Raw genomic sequence first — 13,804 nt, 5'->3', positions numbered from 1 at the left:
TTTCCATCCGCTCACCAGTCGGCGGCGCTTGTGCTGAGAAACGAAGGTGTACAGGAAAGATTTTTGTTTTTTGCCCAGCCGCAGTAAGTTTTTATGTCAAATATATGAGCCCATAAGTTGCCTAATATGCTATTTGTTACCAAAGTATTGTTGTCAATAGTTTATCCAGGCTCTAAACTTTGTATTGACAGCGAATTATTGGCATTCACTGTGAAAATGACTGAATTTTAGGTGAAGTTCTCTTGACTACCTACTTGGAACAATTGTACCAGTCTCCATGGGGTCAATTGTAGCGGTACAATCAACCCCGTGGTACAATTAACCCCTGGAACCTTGTTTTATACTTACTAAATAATATTTTAAATTGGTTTTAAAGTACCTATACTTATAATAAGATAAGTTATTATAAAACATTCACGTGGTTATTTTACATTTTTACAATTATATTTTTACAAATTCAGGCATACCTACCTACTGAAAATATAGTCTAGGCTCATTCATAGTTGCATGCATTAAGCATTAATTAGATACATACTTAATGTGTTTTATTAAATAAGTAGATAAAAAGGTGATATAAGTACCTAAATGCCTACTTAAAATGTTTTAATATAGGTTTCTAAAACCCTTCTGAATATGTACATTTTAGCTTAATTCAGTAAGTAACTAAGTATTTGAACATTTTGTTTTAGATGCCTCGGCGTAGAGTCAAAAGTACGGATCGCGGATCAACGGATCTATTCCTTTATGAACAGGCTTATGAAAAAATCTTAAAAGGTCGACGCAGTAGTAGGTATAAATAATCAGGGTCAATTGTACCAGGGGTCAATTGTACCCTCATACAAAAATAGATTTTTCAGTTTTGATATTTCTATCATTGTTATTATGCTTATTGTTGTTTCAGAAGCAATATCCGAGCCAAATAGATGGCATATTATGTAGAAACAGTTAGTTTATTCGTTTTTATGGAAGAAAAGTTATTGTGTTGTTTTTAAACTTAAGTGTTGATTTTTCATACTTGTTCCTAAATATTTTCGATCTCAATTAATAAAGACTGATGATTGTAGGAGATTAAGAGAACAGAATACCAATAAAGGTGATGATTAGATAAACATAACTACTTTTATTGCCTCATATATTATTGGTACAATTGACCCGTTGTAGGGGTCAATTGTAACATGAGACATCGTACAGTTCAAATTCGTTTTTCATTAAGTATTCGAAATAATAATTCAACTCTGCATGCTTAAATTTGTAGCTTAAGAGTCTAGTTTTTACAGCATCCTAACAGAATAAGTTACATTTCATTAGATTTCTCAATATTGAACAATTTCCAAAAAATGGTACTATTGTCCCCGGTCTACCCTAGGTACCTACCAAACTTTTTTCCAAGCGTATGGTTATTTTTGTAGCCTAATAGAAGTTATACTCGTAGATTCGGTCTAGATATCAATATTACTATGTTATACTGACATATACAAAAATAACTTCAGTTATAAGCAAACAAACACTAAATAAATGAAATTAAAAACCCCAGGGCCGGCCGGTTAATTTATTCCATAAAGCGTAAAATGGTAACTCGAGCAGGGTTGCCAACATCAAAAGTTTAATTAAAAAAGAAGGGTTGCAGCGACTAAAGCGCAAAGGGATAAAATAAATTGCAATATTTGAAATGAAAAATATTTATTCAGGTTTAACCAATATTTTGGGGCTTTAATGTCAAAATAAATTTTATTAAAAAGCTTTTTTATTTTCTTATCTTTTGGCGTTTCGAGCAGGGATGTTAAGAATATGAAGTTTCGGTTATGGATATGGTTACGGATATAACAATAATACTATACCGGTTTCGGTTACGGTGACGGATATGAAATCATTTCGGAGTATCTTAAAGTTTCGGATATTTTCGGTTACGGATATTAGAATGTTAAATGTAAAATTAAAATAGCATAGGTACGGTTATACATGTACTGTTTCGGTTACGGTTACGGATATCCATAACATCCCTAGTTTCGAGACAAACATATTATGAGAAAATTGCTAAGAAGAAACGCCGGGACAAAAGTTGTCTTGTCATAGCGCGACAAGACTAAGATTTAGAATGTCATTACTGAAAAAAGGAGTAACAGAATATTAATGTCAGTGTAAAGACCCAACAGAAGTTTCTTTAGAAGTCAGAAGTAGAAATAAATATTCCGTCTGGACAGCTCTGTCCCGTGCCCATTCCCTGCACCATACCCTGGTCAAGCCATTAAGGAAATAAGGGATTCAAAGCAAGTACTTTTTAACCGACTTCAACAAAAGGATGAGGTTTTTTTTTCTATGTATGTGTTACGGTTAATGTGATAAATTGAAAATTATTAATAATAACCGGTTATTATGAATAATCCCCGACAGTAGCGGTGAAAGTGATAAATTAATCACATTTAACAGTGATTATTTAATAATTCAACCTTAGTACTAACAAATTTCATAAAAGAGAACAACATCTTGTGTACATGTTCGTGTACAGCCAAACTTTTGAACGTTTTGATATCATATATTAATATAATTTGGCATAATGAGTTTGGAATGTTTCTTGCATAATATTACTTTTCCATGATGCCTATAACATAATGTTTTGATTTAAAGTGAAAAATAGGTTAAGGTGCGGCGGGGGTGGCCCTTGGGCCACCCCTAAGCCGCCTATTTAGTTTTATACACACATAAATGACCTCATATTAATCACATTTACCAAATCATACGGTAATTATTCATAATAACCGGCGATTATTCATAATTTTCACATTTATCACTTTGACCGTAACATATGTACACCTCAGATCATAGAAAGAGAATAGATATGAAGTCGCGCGTAACTACAACGAGAACCAGTGTCCCCACATTTCCCCCACCACAGCTCCCACACACACATTCAACTGTGTAAAAACAAAGCGACTGAGAGTCTACGACAACATGTGCAACCGGCTTAAAAGTGCTGTGATTGGCCAGAAGGCGTGCCTTATGGCCAATCAATGGCCGCGTGACGTGACGCACACTTTGAAAACGCTAGTGAGAGAACAAAGATAAAATGGAGTCGACAAGATATCGATACTTTAAATCGCTAGGGGCAAGGCTCGAAACTGGTTTCACAAAATGCTTATGTATGAAAACCTTTTTATTATTATACGTTATTATTAACTACTATCACGCATTTACTTTTTAATTATGGCGATCTGCGTACCGCATATGTTTATCAAAAATGATGCCTATATTAGGCTTTCAACTAGCTCTTATAGTAATTACATAGTTGACAGTTACCTACTAATTACTTCTACTGTTATTTTTTTTTTTGTAAAATCTTATAATCGCAAGTAACACATCATTTTTTTATTTAAAATTTTATTACAAAATAGAAAATTATAATTTACTTCTATTTATCGATAATAGGAAATTGCATTAGAACACGAGCACGGCACTATGTTACGACCGGCACATGCGGCCGTACTGTGTATTTTCACACGACAGTGGATATCGGAAGAAATTAAATACATTGCGCAGTAGTTGAGCATGACATAAAGTGGTTGCTAACTAAATCGTCAATGTACAAGTGTGTTAGAATTTTTATCACCACTGATTTCGATATCGCAGTAACTGTTACGGCACTGAATTCGTTCGTAAAAATGTTTAGTTTTTTTTTATTTATAAGCAAAATACCAATGGCTTTGCAATACTTACATGTAGTAAATGACTCCATTGTTCCTGTAGTTCTTCGTTTCACTTGTTTTATTGCACGTAACGATGCATTATCCAAAATATCGGAGAACATTTCCTTAGTAAGACTGAATCGCGACTAACCTAGCTACGCGGCCGATGTTCGTTTCTGGGCATATCGCGGAGACACGCGCCACGCCCCCGTTTCACATCTATTCCCTTCTATGATCTGAGATGTACACCGATTACGCCGAGATTTCTTTATCATCGATGCAGAATAGTTGCTACTTGGTCCCATAAAAATTTGATTTGATTTGGTTGAGTAGTTTTTATTTTATGAGCGTTTTTAGTTTTAGCATGCTCACGTGAACACTTTGTTCGTGACAATTACGTCGTAAATCTTTAAGGCTGAGTTGCACCACCTTATTTTAACCGTAACAATAACAAATTTAACCAGCGCTTTTTGTATGAAGTTTGACAGATTTTTGACGTTTGTCAAAGTTACTACACTACGCCATCAATAAGTCACCAAGTGGTATTTCGAACGCTGACATTGGAGTTAGTCAACCGAACTCACGACTAGTTGTTTTGACAACGGACCCAATTTTCAAAGATGGCGGGTCACCAAAGATTTTGCTCGAAATTGATGCTCATGACGTTTCTTATGATTCTTGGTCAATATTTACTTCATCAAACGTTACAACAGGCAATAAAAAGGATATAATCGAGGTTAATCCTTACGTTCTTGATGGTGCAATTCGAAAAACAGACGCAACTGGACGAAATTAAAAAACTTCTGACGGTCGCAGTCGCAGAAATTCGATTTGCTGATACTCGAAGCTTACTTCTGGCTATTTTTCGGGCTTACGCACGTATTTAAAGCACCAGTGATACAAGTCAGTTCATTTGGATTGACTGATGATAATTTAAAAGCTTTTGGTGCAGTAATCCATTCTTTTCTCTATCCAACGGGATTCAGAGAGTTAATAACCTGACATTTTGGGAGAAGGTACTTATCAAATATTTACAATGCTTATATAACAGAATGAAATCTAGCAAAATTATATGGTATACCAATAATAGCACTGGCCCATTTTTTGTCCCGAAGCAGTGGTAGGGTTAACCTTCAATTGGTGACGTGACGTCAAATTGACGTCGCACAGGAGAAAACGTTACATATTATTCAAACGGCTTGTTCCCCGCCCCCGCACCCCTCAGTAGCTGATTATTTCTTAGTTTGGCGTCTGCCGTGACTGAAATCGGATGTTGCACGCGCTTAATTAGTGAGATAGAGGGTACCAAACGTCAATTTGACGTCACGTCACCATTAGTGTCAGTGATTTATTTCATGATTTGTTTCATTTTGTGGTTGAAAATGAATCCAAATGACGAGGATTTCAAACGATCGGGGTTATTAGAAAAAAATGTGAGTGACATCAGCGATACGGAAGATCGATTTTTACACGACACTCACTGCTTAGAATCGGATCACAATACTGCGAGAGAACTATGCGACACAGAAAATCAAGATCCAGCACTATATGTCCAGCTAAGAAGATGAAAAGAACATCATATCTCTGCAAAAAGTGCAAGAAACCCGCATGTTTTGATTGCCTAGAAAAAAATTGTGTTGTTTGTTACCATAATTAATCTTATTTATTTTTTCTATGGGACAAAATACTAAAAATGATTGATTCTTATTTTTTACTTATTGTATTTTAAGAAGAAAGTAATTTTTGTTAAATTCCTTTGTTTTTTTTTAATTCTATTATGATTGATCTCATGTCTACAAAAACAGACCAAAAATGACTGCCATGTTTCTAAGCGTTATTTAATTAAAATTTTCAATATTTATTGCGACCAGTGTGTTTTATTTATGAAAACAAACTCATATTCTTATAAATAATGTAATTTATTACATTGCTTATGCTGTAGGTCTCCTGAATTTCGGCTTTTTAGTATTACGTCAAAATGACGTCACCTCACCAATACTGTGACCCATATTCACGTCACCAGTTGAAGGTTAATACTGGGACGTGTAAAAGTGCTTTTTAAAAGCCTATTTGCAAAAATACCAACCGAATTGAGAACCTCCTCCTTTTGTTGAAGTCGGTTAAAAATAAATGAGTTTTATGAGTTTTTATGAGTCTTTTTTATATAAATTAATGCATAAAAGAGTGTTTGGTGAGAGTGTCCCATCGATTGAAGACCTAAAACATTGTTGATTTATTGTTATGAATTAATATCCATCCGATATGGGAAAGGAATCGTCCGATTCCGCCAAACGTGATTTTTATGGGAGGTGTTCACCAGAAACCAGAAAAGGAATTACCTTAGGTAATTGAGTTTCACTTAAGTCTAAAAATTAGGGTGAGATCATCAAAATTAAATTATCAGAATTTGAACAATATTTTCAGGATCTCAAAAATTATTTAGACGCATCTGAAAATGGTGTCATATACATCAGCTTTGAAACCAACGTAGAACCAGCTTCGTTACCTCCAGAAAAATTCAATGAATGATTGATGCAGTTTCTAAGTTACCTTACGATGTGCTATCATGTGGAAGTGGAATCAAGATAAGTTGCCGGGAAGAACTTCCAATGTAAGAATTTTAAATTGTTTCCACAGTCGGACCTTTTACGCCCGTATTAATAATAAGACTCATTCTATTTGCCATAATATTAGTAATAGGTACGAGAATATTATAAATACTTTCAATTGTAATACATTAGGATTAGCTGACATTTGCACTGTTTATTGTATAATATGTTTTTGTGCATTGTAACATGAACATGCCGATGTGAACAACGCCTCAACGTGACCACGACCGCTCTGCCAAGAGCGTAACGAATAAGAAGAAGAACATATAGATTTTATATCAAATTTTATGAGTCACAAGCGTCTGACATTGTCTGAATCAGAAGTTGATCTGCTTTTACTTCTAAGATATTATGACACTTGAAAGATCAAAATTGAAAATTCAGGTTTACACTCCTTAACCTTACTCATATTTATAAGTTAACTATAAAACCCAGAAAACTGTATTAATATCATCAGTCAATTCAACTGCGTTTTCTTCCAGGTCATCCAAAAGTAAAACTGTTCATCACACAAGGAGGTCTACAATCAGCTGACGAAGCCATAACAGCTGGTGTTCAACCTTTGATCGGTATCCCCATGTTGGGGGATCAATGGTTTAACGTAGAACAATATGAGTAACATAATATTGGCATCAAAATTGACATGGACATCATTTCAGAAGAAAAACAGAGGAACGGTATCGAAACTGTTATGAAAGATAAAAGGTAAGTTAACATTAAGTTAAACAGATGCAACTAGATGAAATTAAAAACTTCTGACTGATAATGTCGCAGAAATTCGATTTGCTGATACTCGAAGCCTACTTCTGGCCATTGTTAGGGCTTACGCACGTATTTAAAGCACAAGTGATACAGGTCAGATCATTTGGATCGACAGATGATAATTTGAAAACTTTTGGTGCAGTAATCCATCCTATCCTCTATCCAACGGGTGAGATTCAGGGAGTTAATAACCTGACATTTTGGGAGAAGGTAGGTACCTACTTATCAAATATTTACATTGCTTACATAACAAAAAGAAATCTAGCAAAATTATATGAACTAACCAATAAATTAATGCTTAAAAGAGTGTTTGGTGAGTGTCCCATCGATTGAAGACCTAAAAACATTGTTGATTTATTGTTATTAATTAACATCCATCCGATATGGGAAAGGAATCGTTCGGTTCCACCAAACGTGATCTTTATCAGAAACCAGAAAAGGAATTACCTCAGGTAAGTGAGTTTCACATAGTCTAAATATTAGAATGAGATCATCAAAATGAAAGTATCAGAATTAAACAATACTAAACTGTATAAACAATATTTTCAGGATCTCAAAAATTATTTAGACGCATCTGAAAATGGTGTCATATGTAACATCAGATTTGGAAACAACGAAGAACAAGCTTCGTTACCTCCAGAAAAATTCAATCAATGATTGATGCAGTTTCTAAGTTACCTTACGATGTGTTATGGAAGTGGAATCAAGATGAGTTGCCGGGAAGAACTTCCAATAAAAGAATTTCAAAATGGTTTCCACAGTCGGACCTTTTACGTCCGTATTAATAGTTACGACTCATTCTATTTGTCATAATAATATTATTAGTAATAGGTACATTATACTTTCAATTGTAATACATTAGGATTAGCTGGCATTTGCACTGTTTATTGTATAATATGTTTTTGTGCATTGTAACATATTATATATTTTATATCAGATTTTATGAGTCAATAGCGTCTGACATTGTCTGAATCAGAAGTTGATCGGCTTTTACTTCTAAGATATTATGACACTTGAAAGATCAACATTGAAAATTCAGGTTTGCACTCCTTAACCTTACTTATATTTATAAGTTAACTAAAAAACCCAGAAAACTGTATTAATATCATCAGTTATTCAACTGCGTTTTCTTCCAGGTCATCCAAAAGTAAAACTGCTCATCACACAAGGAGGTCTACAATCAGCTGACGAAGCCATAACAGCTGGTGTACCTTTGATCGGCATCCCTGGGATGTTGGGAGATCAAAGGTTTAACGTAGAACAATATGAGTATCATAATATGGGCATTAAAATTGACATGGACATCATTTCTGAAGAAAAACTGAGGAACGCTATCAAAACTGTTATGAAAGATAAAAGTCAAGTTAACATTAAGTTAAACAGCTGCAACTCGACGAATTCAAAAACTTCTGACTGATAATGTCGCAGAAATTCGATTTGCTGATACTCGAAGCCTACTTCTGTCCATTGTTAGGGCTTACGCACGTATTTAACATTAACCTTACTCATATTTTTAAGTTAACTATAAAACCCAGAAAACTGTATTAATATCATCAGATAATTTAACTGCGTTTTCTTCCAGGTCATCCAAAAGTAAAACTGTTCATCACACAAGGAGGTCTACAATCAACTGACGAAGCCATAACAGATGGTATACCTTTGATCGGCATCACCATGTTGGGGGATCAATAGTTTAACGTAGAACAATATGAGTATCATAATATTGGCATCAAAATTGACATGGACATCATTTCAGAAGAAAAACTGAGAAACTAATATTATTAATATTATAAGCGGGATAAATTTGATCTGTATTTATAATGAGCATACCTACATTTATCGTGAAATCAGACCCTTATTGTGATTGTCCTATCAATCATTAAATTGAAAACTGTTCAGTCTAAAGTATGCGATCTCGAATATTTCATTTTGCAAAGCATACGACTGGAAAATATGCCAACTTGTTCTGGCACTACTAAGAAATAGAACTAGCCATTTAAGTAATTTTAGGCTTCTTATCTGTGATATTAAGCATATTTTTTACATGCTGCCTCTTGTAAAAAACGGTGTTAAGACTGAACAAAAGTATTAAGTTGAAAAGAACCTAATTGTACAATACTGTAGAATATAACAACTTTATGTCGATGTAGATTCACAGAATGAAGAATTTTATGAAGTCACATAAAAAATTAAGCCCCCCCATTCCAAGAGGAGGGGGGCATTTTTGTCGATAAAATTGACATAGTAAAATCAAATCTTAAATTAACGCTAGCCCTATCCCAAACACACTGTATACGTTTTCTTTTGTGATTTCCCTGAACGAACCAGACCTAAATGCATGCCCACAACCCAAAAGGGTTCCAACGGACTTAATAATGTGCCTAAATAATTTAGGGTCTTATTGTTTACCTGCAAATGAGTTGGCATTACGGCTATTGTGGTGTGATAAATAACAAACACAAGTGGACCTTTTTACACACATCCTGAAAGCATTCAACGAAGGTTCTGAATATAGAGGGTGGAATTTTGTAATGCCATCTGGAGGGTAAATATACTCTTTAACTGTGGATAAATTGATTTTACTCAAAGAATAGATTCCTTTATTTTTGATAAGAAAGAGAACTGCATTCAATATTACGAAAATTTTTCCACCACCATACCATAAAATTTTCTGTAAAATAATATAACCAGTGCTTTTGTATGGAGTTTTGACGTTTGTTAAAGTAAGATGGTGTCACCCAGCCTTAGTGCTTTTGCCGAAATTTACTATTGAAAAAAAAGGATTTTGAGCTTAACGTCGAAGGGCGTTGAAAAGGATTCCCTCTGTCTCTAAGAATTTTCAGTTTTTTGAAACAAAAAACCCTTTATGATTTTTCCTTTGAGATATTTAAGTGACAAATTGACTTTGAAATAATAAATTTAGTTGCTTTTGTGTTATTTTTAAAATAAAAGAAGAGTTGGTAGGATTCGTCTTTCTCCAATACTTGCTTCTTTATTTTAAGCACTAAGTTAATAATTTCAAAATCATAATAATATTATAATCGTTCAAAATCATAATAACATTATACCTCACGATAGTAAGACGTTTTTCTGTTATTATTGCCCTATTATTAATAACATATTTTACAGTGGCGATTTTATAATAGCTTTAATTAAAATAGTCTAAGAACAGATACAATTTTGGAATGTCGAGGTTTATTGGTATGCAAATAGGTAATCCTTCTTTGAATTCAATAATGGAGTTACCACAAACATTTTCCTGGAGTCTTAAGTTCCCACAACTTCTACCTGAGTTTCTTACTCAGGTAGAAGTTGTGATCTTCTGTTTTAGAATGAAATTGGAAGGCACAGTCACAAAGTAGGTATAATAACAGTAGGTCTGCTTGTATCTGTCTCAATATGTGTCGCAACGACAATAATGACAGTGATTTATCTTCATTTCAACCAAAAGACGTCCACTGCTGGACAAAGGACTTTCCCAGGGATTTCCATAACAACCAGTACATTATAAATAATTAAAGTCCATTTTAAAGAGCTGTGGTTTTCTGAATAAAGAAAAATAATATAAAATTAAATCTAATTCAAAACGCTTTTTATGACCTTCACTAGATTGTCGGTCCATCGAGTGAGAGGCTACATCTTTCAGTCTGTCCATTGGGTTGAATATCAATATTTATTTCAATCGTAGGACAGATATCATGACTAACACCCGTATTCACAAACGATGCTTGCTTAAGTAAAGCAGCAAATTGAACACATAGCGTTGAATAGAACTCTGTGATTGGTTCGTGTGTGACCCTGTGCGTCTACGCGCACTGTGAGACCTCATAGTAATGTTTGTGAATACGGGTCTAAGACACTATAACCCCTAGAAACTCATTATGTAAGGCACTTCAAAATGGGACAGTGACTTAAGTTTTTTCATACATTTTGATTCTAAGAAAAAATTAATGCTGAGCGTGAGCCAACTGGCGCAGTGGCTCAGTAATTGATTTTGTTCTTGTCATGTTGTTATTGTACCTAACTAACTGCGTCAATAAAGTTTTTCTATTCAAACACTGTCAAGTAATGTCATATTTTATTTTTCCGTCACTTCAGACGAGCTCTTGTATGAGAAGACTATTTATTCATCTATACGTTATTAATCTAAAGATTTAGATTGTATCGATTATGTTTTGTAATAAGAACTTAATTAAGTCTACTGACTCTTTTTTGTTTGTGGTTAATTGATCATTATCAAAACCCTCTGACCGACTCCAGTTCCAAAGTTGGTTGATTGGTGGAATCCATTGCGTATTGTTTTGACGTCATTCGCCTAAGGATCGTTACTTCGTTAGTCCTCTGATGCCGAGTTCAGGAATTCGATATACTTTACAAGACTTTAAAGTCTTTTGGAATTCAATAAATACTTTGTAAGACTTTTAAGACTTCGTTTAGGTCCCTTCACCCAACTGCGCCAGAAGGAGGTTTATGTTTTTGGTTTATTATATTATTCTTGAAGGTCAATAAGGAAATAAGCTGTCTTATTTATATACCTACCACGATGATATCCACAACAGACTTCTTAAATAGATACTTAATAAAAAAAAACTTATTTAATTTATCATCAATAATGTAGCATTGAATACCTACGTGGAGCGTTGGACTTTTTCATAAAAGAATCTAATTAAAGTAGCACAATACCTATTATTATTTGTGGGTAAGGAAGAAATAAACCGCAAGTTCTTGCTGTCGACGAACCGTGAATGGAAACAGAACAATGACTGTACAAAACGTGAACATCTTGCCAGCAAAAACCACGTAGGTGTTCGTTTTCCTACAATCCAAAAACCATTTTCCGACCGTTGGGTTATTACGTTAAGTATATTTCTTCCTAAAATATTGCTTTTCTGGGAACACTTGCTCATTGCTCTGACGAGATTGAAGTGCGCAAACAATTTGTAAAATGGTAGCAAATAATATCATGAGAGCAAATATTTCTGCTACCATTGACGACTCGAGTTTATTGTTCCAAGTTTTATGAGTGAGGGTTCAAGTTAATTTATGTTAGGAACTTGAAGAAGAAGAAGAAATTGAATTTATGTTTTATTACATACAGCAGATATAGGGGAGAGTTCGGTATATTGTACCGCCGGGTAAATTGTACCACCCTCATATTTCGTAAAGTATTTATTGAATGTCTGTAATTGCAACACTCAGCGATACACAACTAAATTCAATTAATATCGGCCATATGATTTTTGCCGTGACAACTAACACGTGTGTTTTATTTTGTAAAGTATTTTTTCATTGTTTTCAAGTAACTTTTGACAATGCATGTTTAGTTTGTAATTTTGTTAAATTTAATCACAGGGTGTTTCTAATATATTATTTAGAAGCGTAAATTAGTGTGGATTACAATTATTTGAAACCTTTTTCGGTATTTATAAGCTAGATTTTTTACCGATTTTTTAAAAGCATTATCACCTAGTCGGCTAAATTGTACCACATCAAGTTGTATGGAACTTTACCAAAGGATTTTGAATTTTTTTTTAGTAAATCATATTTTGAAGTTATAATAGCGTAGTTATGTTTGACTAACAATAAATGAAAGCAAAAGACTGGAAAAATAGATTAGGTACAAGTGTGCGTTACGATAATTGGAATTACAAAACTTTTACTCAAAATCGTGATAACGTGTAAAACAATATCGATTATCTATGTTATTAACTACTGTTCCTTTTCGTTACCTAATTTGTGAAGAATGTATCGTATAATATTTTGCCATAGTTTTTTAATAGGCTTGAAATTTAATGAAATCCAATTTAGTAACCCTGTGGTACAAATTATCGAACCGGTTGGCTAAATTGTACCGATGCTCTGAACTCGCATTTTGTTGATTTGTGCTAAATATACAATAATCATGTTGATTAATACCTATGAAATAGTAAGTTAAATAATTAATCTTTTAGTATATACCATGAACATTAGCAAAAACAAAAGAAAACTATGTGTAAAATGGGATTGAAAAAAACTGGTCCAAATTACCGGACTCCCTTATTTTTCTTCTTTATTCTGACTTCTGAACTGAAGAAATAGGCGTCTGATATACCAGCTGTATTTTGGTTTTGAAATAACTAAACTGTTGATATGACGATTTTTCCCAAGGCGTCTCACGGCGCCAGTAGCGGACTACAAGAAATTCGATCGAAATCGATTTTGCCCATACATTTTGACGTCGATAAAAGTTATCACAGCGCGCATCTTAGGCCTACTGGACGTGCAGTTTGGGGTAAAAGATGACGGTACAATATCCCACTCAGTCTATCGAAAACCCACACACACAGATAGGTACTTACACGCCTTATCTCATCATCATCCTCGACAGTTCCAATCCGTTATGACGTCATTGACTAACAGAGCTCATAACTCATGTGACCCTGAACATCTACAGTCTGAACTTGCTCATGTTCAGGAGGTACTTAAACGTAACGGATACACGGTGTCTCAGAGGTGGAAAAGGCGAAAGGAGGGGGGCAAAATGTTCAGAGGCGAGTCGTCAGGCAACATCAAAGGTGTAATAGATAAAATTGGAACAGTACTAAGAAAGTTCTCCATCAAGACTGTATAATATTCTCCGTTATGCCAAATAGCAAAACAACTACGATCGCCGAAAGATGTTACCTTTCCAGACTCCGGGAGTACATACAATCGATTGCAGCTGTGGTAGTTCGTATATTGGACAGACGAAGCGCACCATTGCCGAACGTGTCA

The 13,804-nt window shown here is 34.3% G+C and overlaps 1 protein-coding gene and 1 pseudogene across 3 annotated transcripts in view; one reads left to right on the top strand and one right to left on the bottom strand.

Annotated features, from left to right (window-relative positions):
- LOC135084469 (sex peptide receptor) overlaps positions 1-13,804 on the bottom strand; it is a 482,468-nt gene that overhangs the window by 140,829 nt on the left and 327,835 nt on the right. The gene's annotated exons all lie outside the window — the stretch shown is intronic.
- Positions 5,853-8,743, top strand: LOC135084372 (UDP-glycosyltransferase UGT5-like; annotated as a pseudogene).

This window comes from Ostrinia nubilalis, chromosome 26 (assembly GCF_963855985.1).
Source record: "Ostrinia nubilalis chromosome 26, ilOstNubi1.1, whole genome shotgun sequence".
Classification (NCBI taxonomy): Eukaryota; Metazoa; Arthropoda; class Insecta; order Lepidoptera; family Crambidae; genus Ostrinia; species Ostrinia nubilalis.
This window is presented reverse-complemented; position numbering and strand designations above follow the sequence as displayed.